Genomic DNA, 22,651 nt, shown 5'->3' with positions numbered 1-22,651 from the left:
GCAGTCAAAGTGTCTGTATATGTGCAGCTATATAAATAATGTATGGTATGCGAATCAGCAAACACATTTAGATGACCTTTAAGGGCAATTGCAAATAAAGACAAGATGTTTGTTGCAACAGCAACTCATGGGTTTAAAACAAGGACTCTCTATTCAATATTATTGGTCTTATTCCCAAAGGAGTGGATTGGGACTTTTAAAAGGCTCTCTGTCCTGGTCAGCCCGTGACCTAGACATGTACAGCCGACAGTGATGATTGTCACAGTTCGCCTGTTTTCAAAGGCATAAATAAAGGGGCATGAAAGGTGAACTGCATAAAACAACCTGATTGGAGGGAGCAGTGAAGGTAAAGCTAAACAAACAGTCAATTCATACAGAATTAGATTTCCGTGAGGAATTCTTACCGATTTCTTTTCCCCAAATTTAACACTAAACTAAAATGAAGGCCAGCATAATTTCATCATGTCCCACTTGTGCTTAAACATGTCACGCAAAAAAGAAAAAAAGAAACTGAACAGTTAAAATGTGATTATTTTATTTACTTATTAATCATAATAATTTTGGACAAATATTTTTGCAGCTCTATTTATATAATAACCTCAAAAAAGTAGTTGGCTGATTCGTATGAAGCAAATCGTTAAAAAATACAATTAATATATATAAAAAAAACGGTTACGCTTTCTTTTAAGGCGTCACTGTTACATTGTAATTATATTTTTAAGTACTAAGTAATAATCACCAACAACATGTACACTGTTAGATGTCGCTGTAGATTTAGCAGTACATTACTGTAAAAATCCACAGTACTATACTGTATGTGTACATTACAGTACAGTACTGCAGTTCATAATGCATTCTGGGTAAATTTGTTTGAGCGGGAAAATTTTACAGTATATTTTGGTCTTGATGTAACCTTGCTGTAGCCATTGCTGTAATGTGCCAGGTGTACTTGCAATAATCAGAGAAAGTGCGCCAGAGTCAAATCACACAGACAGCACAACTCCTGGCTGCACCTGAAGGAGGACGATTGATTTCTGGCAGTTCGGTAAGTTTGAAATATTTCTGTTTCATGAAAACTTAATTTTTAGTTTAAGAATGTTGTCAATAGTTTGTCACAATATTGTTTTAAACGTGCAATGAGAGAGAAAAACGGTCGCCAACAAAGTTTCAATCTCCCTCAGAAAGTAAGCTAACGTTACACACAGATGTCTACCGCTGCTTTAACTCGCTTTACACCTTTTTTAATGAATATAGGGTTGTTTTAACTAAATTATGAGGGTTTTGGTGAGTTTATATTGTGTTGAAAGTGTGGTGACAATGAAACTATTTTTAACGAAATGGACAAAGACAACCCGCCAGCGCGGTCTTGCGGTCCCAGCATAATGGTCGTTTATCTCGGCGTTTCATCCGTTCAGTTAGCGTCAGAGAAAAGTATTAAGTTCGACTGTTTGGCAAGGCTGACTCGTGGCTGTAAACAGACAGTAGTACCGAACTCCTCCACAGAAGTGAAAACAAGAAACCTCATATTTAACTGGATACATGCATCGAACTCATCGCAGCTTTAACTTCGACCAAATATAATTCAGACCTGGGCTCATCTTAATATCAGATGAACGAAAGGGATTGCCGCGCTTATTGTTGTTGTTATTATATTACGGTATATCAGCAAAAGCAGAGAATATCTTCTCTAAAGCGTTTTACACGTCCAGTAAGTTGTCCAATACATTTTTATGGCATATTGTTTCCACCACTTCAGATGCATTACATGCAGTATATATAAGTTTCCAAAACACATCAAATCAATGCACGAAAAGAGAATGGGCTCCGCATTTACGTACCTTTGTCTTCTCGTCTCTGTCATCTGATCCTTCATCGCTGGATGTAAAATAGTCCATTATAACATCGTGTAGGAAACTGGCATCACCAGGATTGCTCAGATTTAGGCGATCATGTTTATCTTTAAAGTGAGCAGCTAGCTACTTAGTTAAAAAACTTTGCGTGAAATAGCGTGTTACACCGCAGCCGGTCCGGGTTAAACATTAGGGGCAGTCTTTTTACCTTGTCACTATAAATCGCTATTTTCTGCACTAAACGAGACATTTTCAGAGATTTTCTGTAGACAAGATGTTATAATTAAAAAAAGACTTATTTAGATATAATATATAATATAACAACTAATATATATATATATTTGTTTTACAACTGACTAAACACTTACAGAAAGGTTTTATTTGTTAGCATAGCATGATAATTAATACATTTTAAAATCAATCACTTTGTCTCTGCACAATGAACATTATCAAATATTATTAATGTTGTAAAATATATTGTTCATTTTTGGTTCATATTAGCTAAGGCATTACCAAATGTTAAGGAATAAACTATTGTAGTAAAGTGTTACTAAATTTTCTTTTACCATTTCCTTCACAATGTCTATTTATTTCTATGGCTAACAGATTTTGTAACATTTGTCTTTTTTACAGTCTTACCATTGCTTGTAAGCTGGATTGGGTAAGATGGATCATCTTTAAAGGAACCAGGCAAGTACATGATGTACAGTTACAAGTCATGTATTTTTTCGACTGCAATATTAAATGCTTTCACGTCACATGTAAAATTACACAGGAATGTGGCTAATCACTTTTTATTTGTAGTTTACATGAGTGTCCTTGCACTTTTCAGGAGTTAAGGCAGATGTGGAGGCACAACGGGTGACACCAGACACACACCAAGCACATTATGTTCGGTAAGTTTGCACTTTACCACTACAGTTTCTTTAAATACCCATGTATTTCACTCATTCACTCATTCACACACAACACTGTAACACGACCATACACAACATGTACACAATTGTCTTAGTTTGCCATGTAGAAATATACAAACAGAAATATTCAGACTTTGGTTATAAGAAATGTAATTTAATAATTGTATTTATTTAGCAGAGGTGTCCCTGGACTTTATTGACAAAAGATTTTGTTTTCAGAATAAAAAGTTGTGTCCAAATCAGTAACAATTTTACTTTCTGTTCAGGACATTCAATCATGACAGGATCCAGGTGGATGCTGTCCATTGAGAAAAGAGTTTGTTCAGCGGTAAGTGAATCTTCTGTATTTTAATGTAATTAGGTGTGGAACAGTAGAATTAGAGTAAAAGGTTTCAGAATAGGAGTAAATTCAAGGCTGAGTTTAGTTTTTTAAAAATCTTTTTCTATCTTATATTTGTTGACTTAATGTTTATGATATTTCTAACAGGTTTCTGGATAGAATTAAGTCCAAAGATGGGAAAAAGTGCACATCCAGACAAGGAGCAAGCAAAAAGACAAGGAACTTGGTGCAGAGAAAAGCTGTGGCCATTAACCCCCATGTGAACAGCTTCATGCAGTCCCTGATTGAGTTCGAATGGACGACTTCAAAGTAAAGGCCACTGTGGTCTGTCTGCCACAGTTTAATGCATTTATTTTTAGTGTTAAATGAAATTCAAGTAGAATATTTAAAACTATGGGCCAGTGTTCTTTTTACCACAGTGAAATGTTACCTTTTAGTCGATGATGGACTTTATACTGAAAACTTCAAACTATGGAACAGTGTTCTATTTGCCTGAGTTAAATATGTTACAGCAGGGGTCTCCAAACTTGTTTATACCTTTTGATTTTATTTTATTTAACTTGTTTATATGTTTATTATTGTTTAAAATCTTGTTTTAAATATGTTTTGTTTCAATTAAATGTTTTTTTAAATAAAATTTTGATACATACATTGCTTGGATTGCCTTTTAATTCATTATGTTTTAATTTAGCATTTTTACCATATTAATAACTATAGATTTAAACCTAAATATCTAGCTATTATATATAATATTATTGTATTAACTGTAATAAGTAATAAATAGTATTTATGGGTCAATATAGACATTACAGTAAATTACTGTAAAAATAGACTACTGTAATAAAATACTGTAAAATTACAGTACAGTACTGCTTTGTAACTATACAGTACTAGTTTGTGTACTGTAAAATGGTATTACAGTACAGTACTGTAAAACCAAAATACAGTAACTTACTGGCAACCGTGCTGCCAGTACCGTACTGTAAAAATACAGGGAAATCGTTAACAGTGTACTTACTGTAGGGTTGGGGTTAGGATTAGGGTTTGGTTTAGGATTAGTTGCATGTAATTATGCATAATTAACTGTTATTACTATAATAATTACATGTAACAACAAAGACACCGTAAAATAAAGTGTTAAAACTATAGAAATAATAACTTAATAAACTATGAAACCCCACCCCAAACAACGCCATGGGGGCGAATTGCCATGACATTGCATTGTTATTCACTGATCATTTTTCTAAACCATAAAGTTTTGAGTTCTTTGAAATCTTATTACCATCTGAATTCACATTCAAAAATTTGACAGCGAATGCCTTCTATTTCTCGAAGAGCTCATTGTATTCAATAGAGTGGTTGATAACTATGTACTGTATGTATTCAAAGCCAATTCTCTACTATGTTCTAGGATCCTTTGACTAGGACTGCTATTGTAAGCAGTTGTAATTGGTGGGATTAGACTACTAACAGAGACAAAGCAGTCACTGAACAGTTAATGATGAGTGCTATCAGAGACGTCCTAAGGGTTTCAGAACGTTAACCTGTTTTAACAAGCAATTAGCCATTACTACATGATTGTCAGAGATGTTACTTCTGCTTGATCCTTGTGTTCTTAAATATAAAGGGTTCCTTACAGTGATACCATAGGAGAACCCTTTTTTGTTCCTCATTTTTTTTCTCTTAAAATACCACTACATTTTATAATCTTTTCCCCTACAAAAAACCTTTTATGCAACAGAAAAGTTATGTGGATGTTAAATGTTCTTCATAAAAGCATACAGCCTCCTTCATGCCTAATTTTCATAATAAAAACATTGATTGAACCACAACTGGTTGAACCTGCTCAGGTTGCAGCAACAGTACAATTTGTCCATTTAAAAGTTGTTCTATCACTGAAATAATGTTAGAGACATTATTTAAAGGTAAAAAACTACATAGTGTTGCTTTATATTTGCTTAAACAGAGCTGTACGTTAATATATTTGAAACGCGAAATGCCATTAAAAAAAATTAGTTACCACCAAAAATAGTATTGTATCAGGTCAGTATTAAAAAGTAAATTCTTAATTTTACACAAAATCTGATATTCGTCGTGTTATTATGTCATCTTTTCTCCCTTTTTCCCAAAACGCGAGAAACGGCAGTCCTTCTTCTCTGCAAGATGCAATAAATCTGCTTTACCAATCACAGCGCACCATTCCACGCATTGTAAACAACAATGGCGGCACGTTGAATACACACAGAATCCTAGTTTTCATCATCTACTTTGTACTTTGTGATCAACAAACAAACAAAAACTAAATAATACTTTTGATGGCATTGATAAACCTGTAGTGGTTTTCTGTGGCCACTTGGGCGAAGGAAAAACGCCGGCTGTTGCTTGTTCTCGCTTCTGTCATGCTAACAAATTGATGCTGTCAAAAAAGTTCAGTGACGACGTCCCAAGGATGACAGCAGCAATGACAGTGTTCTTAATATGACAAAGTAAGTGTTTTGATTAATGCCATTAATGTTTATTTTTTAATCAGTGTATACAACTAGTCAACTAAATAAATATAACATGGCAAAGAGGAATGCACATTTATACACTCACCTAAAGGATTATCGCCTAAAGGATTATTGGACCCGCTTTCGCCTTCAGAACTGCCTTAATTCTATATGGTATTGATTAAACAAGGTGCTGAAAGCATTCTTTAGAAATGTTGGCCCATATTGATAGGATAGCATCTTGGACTTGATGGAGATTTGTGGGATGCACATCCAGGGCACAGAGCTCCCGTTCTACCACATTTCAAAGATGCTCTATTGGGTTGAGATCTGGTGACTGTGGGGGTCATTTTACTACAGTGAACTTATTGTCATATTCAAGAAATCAATTTGAAATTATTCGAGCTTTGTGACATGGTGCATTATCCTGCTGGAAGTAGCCAAGTATGGACATGGTCAAAAACAATGCTCAGGTAGGCCGCGGTATTTAAATGATGCCCAATTGGCACTAAGGGGCCTAAAGTGTGCCAAGAAAACATCCCCCACACCATTACACCACCACCACCAGCCTGCACAGTGGTAACAAGGCATGATGGATCGATGTTCTCATTCTGTTTACGCCAAATTCAGACTCTACCATCTGAATGTCTCAACAGAAATCGAGACTTATCAGACCAGGCAACATTTTTCCAGTCTTCAACTGTCCAATTTTGGTGAGCTTGTGCAAATTGTAGCCTCTTTTTTCTATTTGTAGTGGAGATGAGTGGTACCCGATGGGGTCTTCTGCTGTTGTAGCCCATCCGCCTCAAGGTTGTGTGTGCTGTAGCTTCACAAATGCTTTGCTGCATACCTTGGTTGTAACGAGTGGTTATTTCAGTCAAAGTTGCTCTTCTATCAGCTTGAATAAGTCGGCCCATTCTCCTCTGACCTCTAGCATCAACAAGGCATTTTCATCCACAGGACTGCCGCATACTGGATGTTTTTCCCTTTTCACACCATTCTTGTAAACCTAGTAATGGTTGTGCTTGAAAATCCCAGTAACTGAGCAGATTGTGAAACACTCAGACCGGGCCGTCTGGCACCAACAACCATGCCGAAATTGCTTAAATCACCTTTCTTTCCCATTCTGACATTCAGTTAGGAGTTCAGGAGATTGTCTTGACCAGGACCACACCCCTAAATGCATTGAAGCAACTGCCATGTGATTGGTTGATTAGATAATTGCATTAATGAGAAATTGAATAGATGTTCCTAATAATCCTTTAGGTGAGTGTATATTGATTCAATAGAATTAGCATTTTGAAAAAAAAAACTTTAATGCATTTTGTGTTTTTATAATAAATCTTTGAAAATCAAATTATGGATTTGAATTGTTAATGTTATTATAACCTAAATATGCTATGTGAACGTTTGTAACAGAAAATAGTGTTTGCCATCTTGTCACTTACTTGGTATAGAAAAAACGTTTTTACTCAAATTAGCCAAAATGGATTTATTGCATTTTGGAACAAAACTCTTCATTTCCTTCAACCTATACCCATTTAAAAAGTCAAATTGAACCATAAACGAATAGTATTACACTGACTACACTGTTAGATGTTGCTGTAGATTTAGCAGTACATTACTGTAAAAATCCACAGTACTATACTGTATGTGTACATTACAGTACAGTACTGCAGTTCATAATGCATTCTGGGTAAATTTGTTTGAGCGGGAAAATTTTACAGTATATTTTGGTCTTGATGTAACCTTGCTGTAGCCATTGCTGTAATGTGCCAGGTGTACTTGCAATAATCAGAGAAAGTGCGCCAGAGTCAAATCACACAGAGGGAGAGAGAGCACAACTCCTGGCTGCAGCTGAAGGAGGACGATTGATTTCTGGCAGTTCGGTAAGTTTGAAATATTTCTGTTTCATGAAAACTTAATTTTTAGTTTAAGAATGTTGTCAATAGTTTGTCACAATATTGTTTTAAACGTGAAATGACAGAAAAAAACGGTCGCCAACAAAGTTTCAATCTCCCTCAGAAAGTAAGCTAACGTTACACACAGATGTCTACCGCTGCTTTTACTCGCTTTACACCTTTTTTAATGAATATAGGGTTGTTTTAACTAAATTATGAGGGTTTTGGTGAGTTTATATTGTGTTGAAAGTGTGGTGACAATGAAACTATTTTTAACGAAATGGACAAAGACAACCCGCCAGCGCGATCTTGCGGTCCCAGCATAATGGTCGTTTATCTCGGCGTTTCATCCGTTCAGTTAGCGTCAGAGAAAAGTATTAAGTTCGACTGTTTGGTAAGGCTGACTCGTGGTTGTAAACAGACAGGACTTGACACGCCGTACACAGCATACTGTAGTACCGCAGTCCTCCACAGAAGTGAAAACAAGAAACCTCATATTTAACTGGATACATGCATCGAACTCATCGCAGCTTTAACTTCGACCAAATATCATTCAGACCTGGGCTCATCTTAATATCAGATGAACGAAAGGGATTGCCGCGCTTATTGTTGTTGTTATGTTATTACGGTATATCAGCAAAAGCAGAGAATATCTTCTCTAAAGCGTTTTACACGTCCAGTAAGTTGTCCAATACATTTTTATGGCATATTGTTTCCACCACTTCAGATGCATTACACGCTGTATATAAGTTTCCAAAACACATCAAATCAATGCACGAAAAGAGAATGGGCTCCGCATTTACGTACCTTTGTCTTCTCGTCTCTTTCATCTGATCCTTCATCTCTGGATGTAAAATAGTCCATTATAACATCGTGTAGGAAACTGGCATCACCAGGATTGCTCAGACTTAGGGGATCATGTTTATCTTTAAAGTGAGCAGCTAGCTACTAACTTGTTAAAAAACTTTGCGTGAAATAGCGTGTTACACCGCAGCCGGTCCGGGTAAAACATTAAAGGGACAGTCTTTTTACCTTATCACTATAAATCGCTATTTTCTGCACTAAACGAGATATTTTCAGAGATTTTCTGTAGACAAGATGTTATAGAATAATAATAAAAAAAAAGACTTATTTAGATATTTATATATAATATATAATATAACAACTAATATATATATATATATATATATATAATATAACAACTAATATATATATAAATTTGTTTTACAACTGACTTAAAACTTACAGTAATGTTTTATTTGTTAGCATAGCATGATATTAGATTTAAACACTTAATACATTTTTTAATCAATCACTTTGTCTCTGCACAATGAACATTATCAAATATTATTAATGTTGTAAAATATATTGTTCATTGTTAGTTCATATTAGCTAAGGCATTACAAAAGTTAAGGAATAAACTCTTATAGTAAAGTGTTACTAAATTTTCTTTTACCATTTCCTTCACAATGTCTACTTATTTCTATAACAGATTTTGTAACATTTGTATTTTTTACAGTCTTACCATTGCTTGTAAGCTGGATTGGGTAAGATGGATCATCTTTAAAGGCACCAGGCAAGTACATGATGTACAGTTACAAGTCATGTATTTTTTCGACTGCAATATTAAATGCTTTCACGTCACATGCAAAATTACACAGGAATGTGGCTGACTTTTTATTTGTAGTTTAACTGAGTGTCATTGCACTTTTCAGGAGTTAAGGCAGATGTGGAGGCACAACGGGTGATACCAGACACACACCAAGCACATTATGTTCGGTAAGTTTGCACTTTACCACTACAGTTTCTTTAAATACCCATGTATACACTCATTCACAATTCCCACACACAACACTGTAACACGACCATACACAACATGTACACAATTGTCTTAGTTTTCCATGTAGAAATATACAAACAGAAATATTCAGACTTTGGTTATAAGAAATTTTATTTAATAATTGTATTTATTTAGCAGAGGTGTCCCTGGACTTTATTGACAAAAGATTTTGTTTTCAGAATAAAAAGTTGTGTCCAAATCAGTAACAATTGTACTTTCTGTTCAGGACATTCAATCATGACAGGATCCAGGTGGATGCTGTCCATTGAGGAAAGAGTTTGTTCAGAGGTAAGTGAATCTTCTGTATTTTAGTGGAATTAGGTGTGGAACAGTAGAATAAGAGCAAAAGGTTTCAGAATAGGAGTAAATTCAAGGCTGAGTTTAATTTTTTAAGAATCTTTTTCTATCTTATATTTGTTGACTTAATGTTTATGATATTTCTAACAGGTTTCTGGATAGAATTAATTCCAAAGATGGGAAAAAGTGCACATCCAGACAAGGAGCAAGCAAAAAGACAAGGAACTTGGTGCAGAGAAAAGCTGTGGCCATTAACCCCCATGTGAACAGCTTCATGCAGTCCCTGATTGAGTTCGAATGGACGACTTCAAAGTAAAGGCCACTGTGGTCTGTCTGCCACAGTTTAATGCATTTATTTTTAGTGTTAAATGAAATTCAAGTAGAATATTTAAAACTATGGGCCAGTGTTCTTTTTACCACAGTAAAATGTTACCTTTTAGTCGATGATGGACTTTAAACTGAAAACTTCAAACTATGGAACAGTGTTCTATTTGCCAGAGTTAAATATGTTACAGCAGGGGTCTCCAAACTTGTTTATACTTGTTGATTTTATTTTATGTTACTTGATTATATGTTTATTATTGTTTAAAATCTTGTTTTAAATATGTTTGTTTCAATTAAATGTTTTTTTAAATAAAATTTTGATACATACATTGCTTGGATTGCCTTTTAATTCATTATGTTTTAATTTAGCATTTTTACCATATTAATAACTATAGATTTAAACCTACATCTCTAGCTATTTTATATAATATTATTGTATTAACTGTAATAAGTAATAAATAGTATTTATGGGTCAATATAGACATTACAGTAAATTACTGTAAAAATAGACTACTGTAATAAAATATTGTAAAATTACAGTACAGTACTGCTTTGTAACTATACAGTACTAGTTTGTGTACTGTAAAATGGTATTACAGTACAGTACTGTAAAACCAAAATACAGTAACTTACTGGCAACCGTGCTGCCAGTACCGTACTGTAAAAATACAGGGAAATCGTTAACAGTGTATGTATGCAGTACATGTACAGCAATAATGTGATTATTTCCAATAATCCCAGAGTAAGGACTTAATCACAGTAAGATGTTTACGAGACTTAACTAACCTCTTTACTCCGGTTTACATGTAGTTTTTATTTTAGATTATTCGCTAATGACCTGTCTGAATAACCTGTCTTTCCATGATTCAGAAGACCAATTACGTTGAGGTTATTAATGTGGATGTAGGAGGTCATTGATGAATCATTCCTACATTTCATTTAAATGTCAGTTCACGTGTTGTTCATTGTTCAGAAACTGTTACCCTATCCATGACATCTTCTCTGAGGTGACAGAGTAACACTGTTTAACGTTAAGTCACAACTTCAACGTCCCTCAACACAGGCCCATTGTTCTCATTGACTGACTTCACTGTTTGCAACCCTGCGTTCACAGAAACTCAAGTGTACGAGAATGACTAGATTTGTGTTTTAAATTAGCTAATAAAAGAGCTCTCTTGTCGACTGTTGCAAAGAAGGAAACAACCTATACACGAGGACCAGATGTTCGGATATCTGTTTTCTGATCACCTTCACCAATCTAAGCAAAGCATTTACTGTGTTAGTTCAAACGTGGCGCTGTTCTTCTCAGTGTATCCAACTTGATTATTTGTGTCCCAAGGAAATAGGAAACCTGTAGATAATTGTCAATAAAAAAAACTTGGATTTTAAGACTTATAAAGTAATGTTCAATAAATAAAGTACAACAACCAGAGATAAATACTCTACCCTTAAAATAATAATAATCCTATATCATTATAATAAAGTAATAATAATAATAATAATAATTTATACATTTTATAAAATAAAAAGATTAATTATTATTGCTATTATTACATTGTAAAAAATACTTTGCTGCCTTAAAATTTTCTGTTGAATCAACTGAGATTTACAAGTCATTTCAACTTACTATTATTTATCTTGACTAGAGATGAGTTGTTATAACTACAGGTGAGTTGTTATAACTAATACATTTAAGTTGACTTTTCTCAACTATATTTTATAAGTTGTGACAACTAATTTCTGTTGACATGACTTGTAAATCTGAGTTGATTTAACTAAAAATTTTAAGGCAGCAAAGTTTTTTTTACAGTGTACTATTGTAATTGTATTGTAGTTGTTATATAAAATTAATACATTATTTATTAATATTATTAACATTATACATATTAACATGTTAATATTATTAACATTATGATTGTCATTATTATTATTAGAAATATTATTATTATTAGTAGGGGTGGGTTGATACCACTTTTTCCATACCAATCCGATTTCGATACCTGAATTCTGAGTATCGGCCGATCCTGATCTGATCCTAGTTTTTCTGCGCTTAATTCACCGCTACTCCAATGCATTAACCACACCATTTGGATTTTGTGACCTTAAATATCTTCATGTATGTTTTTCCCAAAAAGCTGTCAAATAATATAAGGAAGACTTTAAATATAGTGCATAAAAATGTTTATGGTGCTTTTATAATAGTCTGACTTTTCTATAGCATGTAGTTGCGCACCAAATCCGATTTGGATCGGCCCTGTTAGTCCGATACCCGATCCAGCAAAAAAGGTCCGGATCAGCCCGATTCTCGATCCCAAGTATTGGATCGGCCCACCCCTAATTATTAGTAATAATATCATTATTATTATTTGTTATTGCAAAGACATCCAAAGCGCTGTAATAGTGTTTGTATGACATTTGTAAAAACTCATATTGGTTTCAATATGCTGTGATGTTTTTACAGGTTTCTTGCATCACTAGCCTGTCATGGTTGTGTGTTTATTAATTAGCCCTGAACAATAATTTCACAATAGTTACAACCTTGTATGTGTATCTAATGCTTAGGTATTTTAAAATTCGTTGGCATTAACGTTACTAAACGGATACCAAACACATGTAATGAGTACAAGGGATCAAAAAACATTTTATTTTCCCAGGACTAAATGTTGCACACATAGTTAAGCTGAAGGCACTTTTAGGACTTAAGTGTGAGAATGTGAAACCCAGCACTTCTCACTGAACATTGACCCTGAATTGACAGCAAAAGAACTGTGCAACGACGCACGGCATGATGGGTATTGTGCTTGTCATCGTCACATACACAACCCCCCCCCCTCCAAAACACACATCAACTCACATACAGATGCACTCACCAGTCAGCTGTTAAAACATTCGAAAATATGCCCGTAATTGTTTCCGTGTGTAGCCGGTGGTCTTACGGTGCCAAGCGGGTGAGTCAGGTCTGTTAGAGGCCTGCGGTAAATGGCATGAGTTTCTCGGACTACTGAAATTCCTCTCCGCTGTGGTATTCCCAACCTTCACTCCGTAATAATCCTCTGCATTCATCAGGTGGTTCCAATTCATTCCCAATGATGTGAAATGGACACCTCCACTGGGAAAGGTGAAAACGGGCTCCTCTCCGAGCTCCTCTAGGCTATGGAGCTGTGAGGTACATCTACTGAAATGTTGGAACATTCTTAAATAGTGACTACATGAAACACATTGAAACATTTTGTGGCAGCTGTGTGAAACATGTAAACAGTCCGTATTGTAAAACTTAACTATGCAGGGATTTGCAGATGACAGAGTTTACGCTTCGTTTCGATGAAGAATGCTGTCTTGATACACAGAATAGGACTAGGTCGACAGATCCAAAATTAAGTTGGACCTACATACAAATATCCTCTTGCAGTTTTCTCCTTCTACCACATTTTCACATCTTTCTTTCAATCTCATGTTTGTACCAGGAGGTTGAATCTGCAACGGATCAACATGACACTCAAAGCACTGATTAACTATGAGATTTTAAACATTACAGGGAGTTTGTGTCTGGATCTGAAAGCCCAGCAGATCTCACAATGCTGATGTGTGAGGAGTGTTTTGGGGAGGGGGTTGCACTTTCTTCAGAAATCCTCATATAATCTTCTTTATCGTTCCCTTATGTGTGTGCACAGGCAAACTCATAGTCTCATCTCTGTTATGTTTCTGTTGTCTGTATTCATATGTAACTGGTCAGACCTCTATGGTGGCTGCAACTGAGATCTTTGCAGCTGTGAAGATTATAGGCACAGAGTTCAGGACATCTGGCTTTAACACCTGGCTTCATGTGTTTTATTAAACTGTAAATTTAACCGGATTGAATGAATTGCGTTTGTAACTATTGTGTGTTTAAACAGTGATAAAGCCACACCTGAATGTATTCATATTGCTTATTGACTGTAATATAATCGTTTAATTTACGAATACATTTGATGAATGTTTTACTTCTAATATTTATTATTTGATACTAAATGCATTACAATTTAATCAATGAAAAGCTTCATAAATGTGAAAGCATAACACATTCGTTCAGGAAAAAATTAACTAAACAGATATGAAGTGCGCCTGACATGTTTTTTGTAAATGAAGCATTTTTATCAGGTTCTTATTTTTTTATTTCATTAATTTCACTTTAACTCTTTCTCTGCCTTTGACAAGTTATCTCGTCGATTAAGAGAAAACGCTTCCCTACCAATGACAAGTTTTACAGCGATCCATACTTCCATAATTATCTACTAGGTGGCGCTCTTACAAAACACTGAAGCATCCACTGATCCAAAGACAGTAAAAACTCTGATCATCGTTCTGAATCTGATCTCTTGCAAAAGTCCTTTACAAAATTGCAATTATCTCAGCTTTTTTGCTTAAGATTTGTTATTTTTGAAGAAACCTACCCATATTTGAGAGGTAATAAAAAATGAACAAATGAAGGTAGAATTGACTTTTTTTTAGCAGAGGGTCTGTTCTTTCATCTGATATATTTTATTTTTTATATATTTATAGAAGAAAATGTTCTGCAAGGCATTAAACCTTTGTGAAAGTGATATTTAAAAAAAAAAAAAACGCTGGTGGAGAAAGTTATTAGTGAGTAATTAAAATGTCTTATTTTCACAAATATCACTTCAGTCATTATTTCATTAGTATTTAACTCATTCCCCGCCATTGGTGAGTTAATTCGTCAATTAAGAAAAAAAGGCTTCCCTGCGAATGACAAGTATTTCCGGCAATCCACAATATCGCTATTATCCACCAGGTGGTTCGCAACTTATAAAACCCGGAAGTATGGCGCCATGTTTTGAGGACTGCTCTGAACTTAATCTTTATCAAAAGTCCTTCACAAAAATTGCATTATCTTAGCTTTTTGCTCAAAATTTTTTGAAACCTACCCATATATGAGAGGTGATAAAAAGAGAACAAATGAAGGTATGGTATGTTTTTTTTTTTTTTTTTTTGAAAGCAGAGGGTCTGTTCTTTCATTTGATATAATGTATGTTTATGTTTCTGGAAGGCATTAAACTTTTGTGAAAATCATGAAAAATGCTGGCACTGGCAACTTGAAAAAAATAGAAAACGCTGGCAGGGAAAGAGTTAACAAATTTGTCTTTCGCTGCAAAACCCTCAAAGTACATTCAAAAATAAAAAAAGTCTTTAGTCATTGTCCTTTCTGAAAAAAATATTGCTAAAAATCTAGATCAATATCCTAATATATAGACCCCTTCAAGGTTTGTAAACATTGAATGACGATCGGGTGCGCGCGCAGCCTGGGGTCAAACTGTTCATACCATTTAGGCTTTATAATTTAATCTAACACGGCTGAAAAATGATGACTTACCTCAAATGAAGTGAGCACTACAAACACAAGCCTCTTTGATATTTGCATTGTCCCAGTCTGCACGTTAATTGCTTGCAGACGCAGATGTTGTATTTTTTTGTTATTGAGATAATCGCAAAAACTTAACGGAAGACCTGGTGCGATTTTCACAGCCCACAACGTAAGTAGGCATTTTTGACGATACCGAATAATACCCAACTCAATCTGCTGTAATGACTTTTCTGACCCCGACATGCGCAGTGGAAACTGCCTGTGACGTGAACCGTGAAGGGGTCTATTTGAAACATCCTTCAACCGAGTAAAAACTTGATATCTTGACTGCATCGTTGTTCATCCAATTTTTCTTCATTGCACTTAAATTCTGGCAATAATTTCTGAATGGCTTAAGGCCGGGACTAAGCAGATTTATAGTGAAAGTATTTGAGGAGGGTATATGTGCCGAGAGCATTCAGTTAATTCCCTTATCTCATTATTGATAGAGGTGGCGTATAACAGCTTTTGCATGTGAGCACTTCATATAGCCTTCACCTTAATTTGAAAATGATCAGCTGGACACATATGGTGTTTCTTTTCATTGATGCTTTTAAAAGCTTGTTCACAGATCCATGTCTGTTTAAATATTGTTTATCTTGGTTTAAAGAGAAAAGTGGACAAATCCTTCCCAAGACCCACAAATCACTGGTGACCTTTTCTCAGTTTTCTTCCCTCTTTGCGAATGTTTTCACGGCTGTGTCCGTTTGGCTGTCGGTTTGTTCTGAGGTGCTGCTTTTATTGGTCTCTCCCTGGCTGCCTGTAATAATTTGAATGAAGCACATTTTAGAGTTTCAACATCTGTTAACAGCTGTACAGAAATTAATTAAGAGAGAGTTTAACACTAAATATCCTAAAACTATATTACCAGTCACTTTTTCCTCATATAAACAGCATCATTTGGAGTGTTTAATGTTGCCACAATTGTACAAAATTGGAAAATAATTGATCCCTCAGCATCTTGGTTGCTGGCAGGATGAAATGTAAGTGGTTTTAACCAAGGGCTGAGAGCTCTTACTGTACAGACAGATTTTGGATGACTTTTTTGTATTATGCACCTCAAATGCCAAATTAGAAAGTACCTTTACAACACCACCCCTTTATTACTCTTATAAATCAAATGCAAACTATCATTAAAGTCCCCAATTAGTATGATTCTGTTAGCCTAAACAATGTCTATAAACCAGTGTGCTCCAAAATGCATACAGAGCATATATGCATAATGCATTTAAAACTTACTCTAGTCTTTCATCAGTACATACAAAGATTTTGATGACATCATTCTGCACTTCATTTTCTTATCAGATTCCAGGCTGTGAGGTAAACTAAATGCTATTGGCTATTTTATTTTAAAAGGAGGAGGAGTCCCTTAAAGTGTCTCATCGTATTTTTCTGTTTATTTTTTTTGGTGGGTCAATATTTTAATGGCATTATGTGTGTGAAATCTAGGCTAAATTCTCATAATCAAACTAATGAGATAAGGAGAATTAAATTTTGATTTCAATCATTGATTTGACATTAATTTTAAACTTTGATCTTAATCATTCAAAGTTAAATATATTAAGGTTATATTATAACAAAATGTTCCTTACAATATGAAGAATGATTTTATTTTAGACAAAAAAAATCATTTTAGCTTTGTTTTACAGACTGAGTCACAAATCTATAAAATGTGGATAATGTTATATTATTTATTGCAGATTTAAATTAAAATGTTAAAATTATAAAAATGTTTTTGTCTTTCTTTGTTCAGTCGAGAAGAGGGGAAAACATTTTAGGATTTTTCTCATTTTAATGGACTTTAATGGACCCCAACACTTAACATTTTAAAATTGCAGTTTCAAAGGACGTGTGCGTTTCATATATGTAACACGTGACCTTTCCACGGCATTACGCAATTACGTGAGGGCGCGCTGGCATGTCACAGGACAGGCGGAAGACGAGAAGTTGTGGTTCAAAAGTGCAGATTTTTATTTTGTTGCCAAAAATGACAATCGTTTCGCTAGATAAGACTCTTGTGCCTCGTTTGGGATCATTTAGAGTCCTTTGAAACTGCAATTTTAAACTGCATTAAAACTGTTAAGTGTTGGGGTCCATTAAAGTCCATTAAAATGAGAAAAATCCTGGAATGTTTTCCCCTGTTTTCGACTGAACAAAGAAATAGATCAACATTTTGGATGACATGGTGGTGTGGAAAATTGACTAATCCTTTAATGTGTGTATTTGCTATTTTTTAAAACACAAAGTCTGTCAATGTTATTTTGAACAACTAAAATTATTCATTTGTTATTTTAACCAATCGACAAGACTAATATTTCAAGTCATATTTTTCATGTTATACAGGTTTAAAGTTCTAGGTCACCCCAAGTACCGTACTTGTACCCCCTTGTGTACACACGTACCCCCAGTTGGAAATCACTTAACCTGTGCCAAATGTGGTGGTGATGCAAAGTAAAGTGACAGGCTGAAAAATATCAGTTGCAGTCTGCTGCAAAGCTTGGTAATGGGGGCTCCCGTCCCCGATCTTGACAATTCCGCTAAGGGCCGCATGTGTTTGAAGCCCGAGAAAATGTGCTGGAAGGCAGTAACTTGATCTGATTTGATAAGTCAGATCTGTCAGACTTCCACAAGTGTTGGGGTCCAGGAGCTGATTTCCGCGGGGTTTGGGTTTGATGTGGTGAAGTCAGAAATGATCTTTTCAAGTCCATGTCTGCTACAAATCCATTTTCAGTGTATCACCACATCAGTTGAGATCATCCAAGTAAGTGGAAAAGTGCTCACAGAGAGAGGAATGTCTCAGGATTTGGGCATATTATGGGGGGATCGCGCCTCTTTTTTTTGAAAGTGGGGCTTGATGGTCTGATTGGTGTGGTTTGAGCGAAAGTGCTTTTGAACGAGTGAGAGTAATAAAATGACAACTTAAACCAGTTTCAAGGATGAAAATGTATTTTTTTAAACCATTGAGCTGTAATCTTTATCTTAAAAAAATACATCAACATACAGGTATGTAGTTTATTTTCCAAGAAATACTCAGTTTAAAGAATTATATCAAATACAAAGTTACTCTCACAGTATTATAAAAGGCCAGATTAAATGACATAAGTATTTTAAATAACCAAATCATGTCCATTATGCAGCTTTATGTAATCACATATAACCTTGCAATCAGATTTTTTTTTAAGAAAACCTTTGTGAACACTCTGAGTATGTAAGATAACTTGTGACATTTCAGCTCTAGATTAATGGTAGATTACATCGTTTTTCAACTTATCCCTTTTCACATTCAATTCTTCAGAACCATCAACTCAATCTAACTAGAGGCCTAAAAGAAGTCAAAAACAAGATCAACAACAGTTTATATTTATTTAAGCAATTTTAAATATTCAAACAATATTCATTATTTTCCAAATTTCTTTTTGCACAGAATGTGAAGTTGTCCAATCATAAGGATGTCATCTCTCGTTCGGTGATGATGTTTCTTGATAAGCAAACATTTACCACACCATCAAGTAAATGTGGAAACTTTTAAGGAAATTTTGGGGAAGTGCTATGGGGCAGTATTGGACCATTTCTGTAAATGGTTATGGGTTCTTGCAAACGTCCCTTTAGTAAAATAAGTGTTAAATCGTCCAACCACTAATGTACTACGCTGACCATACTCTCTTAAAAAACATTTTTGGCTTAATGGTTCCATAAAGAACTTTTAACATCTGAAGAACCTTTCTGTTTAAATAAAGGTTCTCACTAGTGTAAAGGAAGCAAAAATGGTTCTTATGGCATCGCTGTGAAGAAACTTTTCTGGACATTTATTTTTAAGAGTGTAACCCAAACATCAAATGAGTTAAGTTAGTAGATTTGTAGATGCATCATATAAAACATATCCTGTTGATGTGTCTAAGATCCTGTGCCAATGCTCTGTAACTCAATACTGTTAGATAGCGGCCTCGTATTTCTTTCATAGCTTTTTATGCTGACAAGTTCATGTACTGGATCATTTCAACAGCTAGGCTCAAGATGCAAAATTAACAACAACTCAAATTAATAAAAAAAAAAAAATACAGTACTGTGCAAAAGTCTTAGGCCACCATGCCAGAATTAGATTTGTTGTTTTTGCAATGTTATGGTGATAAATATATAATATAATATAATATAATATAATATAATATAATATAATTGTTTCTCAGTCTTTTTAATAGAATACATCCAGAAAATACAGGAAATGTGTATATAGTAAAAACTGTATAAAAATGTAAACTGACGTGTCAAGTTTTTAGGGTAAACTCCCTTTCCACTTGAGCAATAGCAGGAAACTGCAGGATCTCTTAAAATTAAACAAAATTAAATCCTAATTTCTAATTTTAAAGAAATCAGCCTTTTTACTTCATTCTGCTCAAAAACGCTAAAGATGTTTAATGCCAAGGGAGGTCACACTAAACACCGACAATGCCTAAAGATTTTCATTTTTTTTTTTTTTTTACATATTTCCTGTATTTTCTGTTTGTATCTTAATAAAATAGGTTGAAAAATAAATATGGACATTAAAACTTCTAAAACAACAGGTCTGGTGGTGGTAGCTTAAGACTTTTGCACAGTACTGTATGTATTTTATGTAATTAGATATATTATGTTTTTATATTTTTATAAAATAATTATTTTTTATATTAAAAATAAAATAATGTTTGCCACAATCATGTAATGTTTAATTGAAATGGATTTAGTTATTGGCATTTTATTAATTTGTACACATTTAATTTAATTAATTTTAAGTAATTATTTTATTAAAGAGCACCAACTATCTGATTCATGACTTTACATTTCCTTTGGTGTGTAAGTGTGTATTAGTACATGTAAACGATGTGTAAAAGGTACAAATCCCAAAGTAAATGATGATGCGAGTCACTTAAAACCTTTGTTTGATTAACAACTTCAATAATATTTAACAAAATAATATATTTGAGATAAGAAAACTGCATGTTATTCAGCTTGTATAAACGTGCATTATTAGTGATAGATATATGAGAATGGCACACCTTAGTATTAAACAGAAACAAAATGTCTCGAAAATGTGTCAGCATGATAAAATGTAACTTGTAAAATGAATTTGATTTTGCTCATTATTAAAGGGGCCATGTCACAGGACTTTTTTAAGATGTCAAATAAATCTTTGGTGTCCCCAGAGCACATATGTGAAGTTTTAGCTCAAAATACCATATAAATAATTTGTTATAGCATGTTAAAATTGCCACTTTGTAGGTGTGTGCAAAAATGTGCCGTTTTGGGTGTGTCCTTTAAAATGCACATGAGCGGATGAATTGCAAACACTGATCGCAATGATGGTGGATTGTTGAAATTGAAACTCAATTCTTCTGTGAATTATTTTCTCTCTGCACTAAATGGCAGTGCTGTGGTTGGATTAAGGGGTGGTTTTATTATAATAAGAGCTCCTTATGACATCATAAGGAGAGCCAAATTTCAACGACCTATTTTTTCATGTGCTTGTAGAGAATGGTTTACCAAAACTAAGTTACTGGGTTGATCTTTTTCAAATTTTCTAGGTTGATAGCAGCACTAGGGACCCAATCATAGCACTTAAACATGGCAAAAGTCAGATTTTCATGCCATGACTCCTTTAATTATTTGAGTCAGAAATCTTCTAAAACAGACGCTGTGTTCCCAGTGACCTCACCAGTGGCCAAAACTAACCTTTCAAGTTGTGCTTACATCACTTACACACTAAAGTAATTTATAATCACAATGGAAAATAATAAAAGATTAGTATATTCATAAAGACAGCAAAGATGCTTATAATATCATTTGAATGCCCTTTGTCAGCCAGTAAAAACAAAGACAGCAGACCTTTCCTTTCCTTGCCAATAGCCTGTGCAATTAAAACATTACAGTAAAATCTGCCCACATGTTTCAGTAAAACTAATTGAATGTTTGACTTCTCTAAAACCTCTTCCACTGTAACAAATCCTCAATTCCCTCTGTGTACAGTGAGCGTAGTGTATAATCTTACCGAAACCTCAGCTGCTGTTTTTGGACTCCGGGGAAATGTAATGTTTTATAAACAAGGTGGGAAACTGGAAACCAACTGGGAATAATCTCCATGGCTAATCAGTTCGAACCTGCCTTGCGTATTCAGGTCAAAAACAGTGTGGTTTCAAACCTTTCGACTGGATTTAACCTTGTTCTGTACTTGGATATTTGTGACCCGAGCGACTGTGATGGGCAAGCTGAAAATAGCTCAGATGGAGACAAATAAAATATCAAGATATGTCTGATATAAGATCCGCTTTCATTCTGCCTGCCTGTATTAAATCTGTCAAGATCAAGGGCAGCCGGTGAGCGTTTAAAGGAAGCTCATGCCCGCTCCTTCTCAGATGATATTGTGCCTTGTCAGTGGGCCCTAAATAATGGTCTTTTCCAGTAAGAGAGCCGGTTGTTTTTAAAACGAAAATGAATGAATCCAAAGCCTTGAAAAATGAATCCAGAACCTTTCAGTTTGTGAAAATCAGATGTGATTGGCCAGAAAAAGATCTCGCCAGAGATTTGAGATGATACAGTTGAAACACTTGCCATATTGAAGTAAATGATTCTACATATTCATATCCCAGTTGTGTAACTGTAGCTTGCAGAGTATCTATCAAAATCCCAAAGTCTTGGCAACTTTTACTTTTTTAAATGTCTTCACACAAACTCCCAGACTTTTACTACTAATTATTTACCCACTGTAGTATACTGTTTAAGTATAACAATACCTTAACGTTCATGAGCTGTGAATATTTCGACTAACCGTGCTGAGAGTAAAACATCTCTGCATACCTTTTTAACACACTTATGTCCCACAGCAACAATAACATACCATAGGTTTGCATGTGGTTAGCTTGCAAACTTTCTCTTTCTCCGTTTATGCCTCACAAGTGTCAAAATGTCCTGCCAGGATTACTTCCTCTCGGATCTGCTGACTTTAGTTGAAGATCTTCATTTATTTGTACAGCTTTTGGGAAGGAGTTATAGCGGCTGCCAATATCCTCTATTCATTCCACTATCAACACAGCAGACGTTTCATTGAAGTTCACCTGCAGAGAGCCAATAGAGACACAAATCATTACGGTTTTATCCAAATGTTTTACAGACAAAACAAAGATGCTCTGTGAAAATCTTTTTTTTTTGCCAATACTGTGAGAAATGATAAATGATTATATAATAGTGGATCATCAGTTTTTAAATATTATTATTTTAGACCAATTTTCGCCAACACTTTACAATAAGGTTGAATTTGTTAACATTAG

At 34.6% G+C, this 22,651-nt stretch overlaps 2 long non-coding RNA genes across 2 annotated transcripts; both read left to right on the top strand.

The window, feature by feature from the left end:
• The first annotated feature begins 2,384 nt into the window (after positions 1 to 2,384).
• Positions 2,385 to 3,618, top strand: LOC141282993 (uncharacterized). Its single transcript, XR_012337938.1, has 3 exons — positions 2,385 to 2,746; positions 3,034 to 3,095; positions 3,255 to 3,618. It is a non-coding gene; the product is annotated as an uncharacterized lncRNA (long non-coding RNA).
• Positions 3,619 to 7,206: 3,588 nt separating this feature from the next.
• LOC141282992 (uncharacterized) lies at positions 7,207 to 10,287 on the top strand. Its single transcript, XR_012337937.1, has 5 exons — positions 7,207 to 7,485; positions 9,017 to 9,073; positions 9,213 to 9,276; positions 9,564 to 9,625; positions 9,785 to 10,287. It is a non-coding gene; the product is annotated as an uncharacterized lncRNA (long non-coding RNA).
• The last annotated feature ends 12,364 nt before the right edge of the window (positions 10,288 to 22,651 follow it).

Source organism: Paramisgurnus dabryanus, chromosome 1 (genome assembly GCF_030506205.2).
Source record: "Paramisgurnus dabryanus chromosome 1, PD_genome_1.1, whole genome shotgun sequence".
In the NCBI taxonomy this organism is placed as follows: domain Eukaryota; kingdom Metazoa; phylum Chordata; class Actinopteri; order Cypriniformes; family Cobitidae; genus Paramisgurnus; species Paramisgurnus dabryanus.
This window is presented reverse-complemented; position numbering and strand designations above follow the sequence as displayed.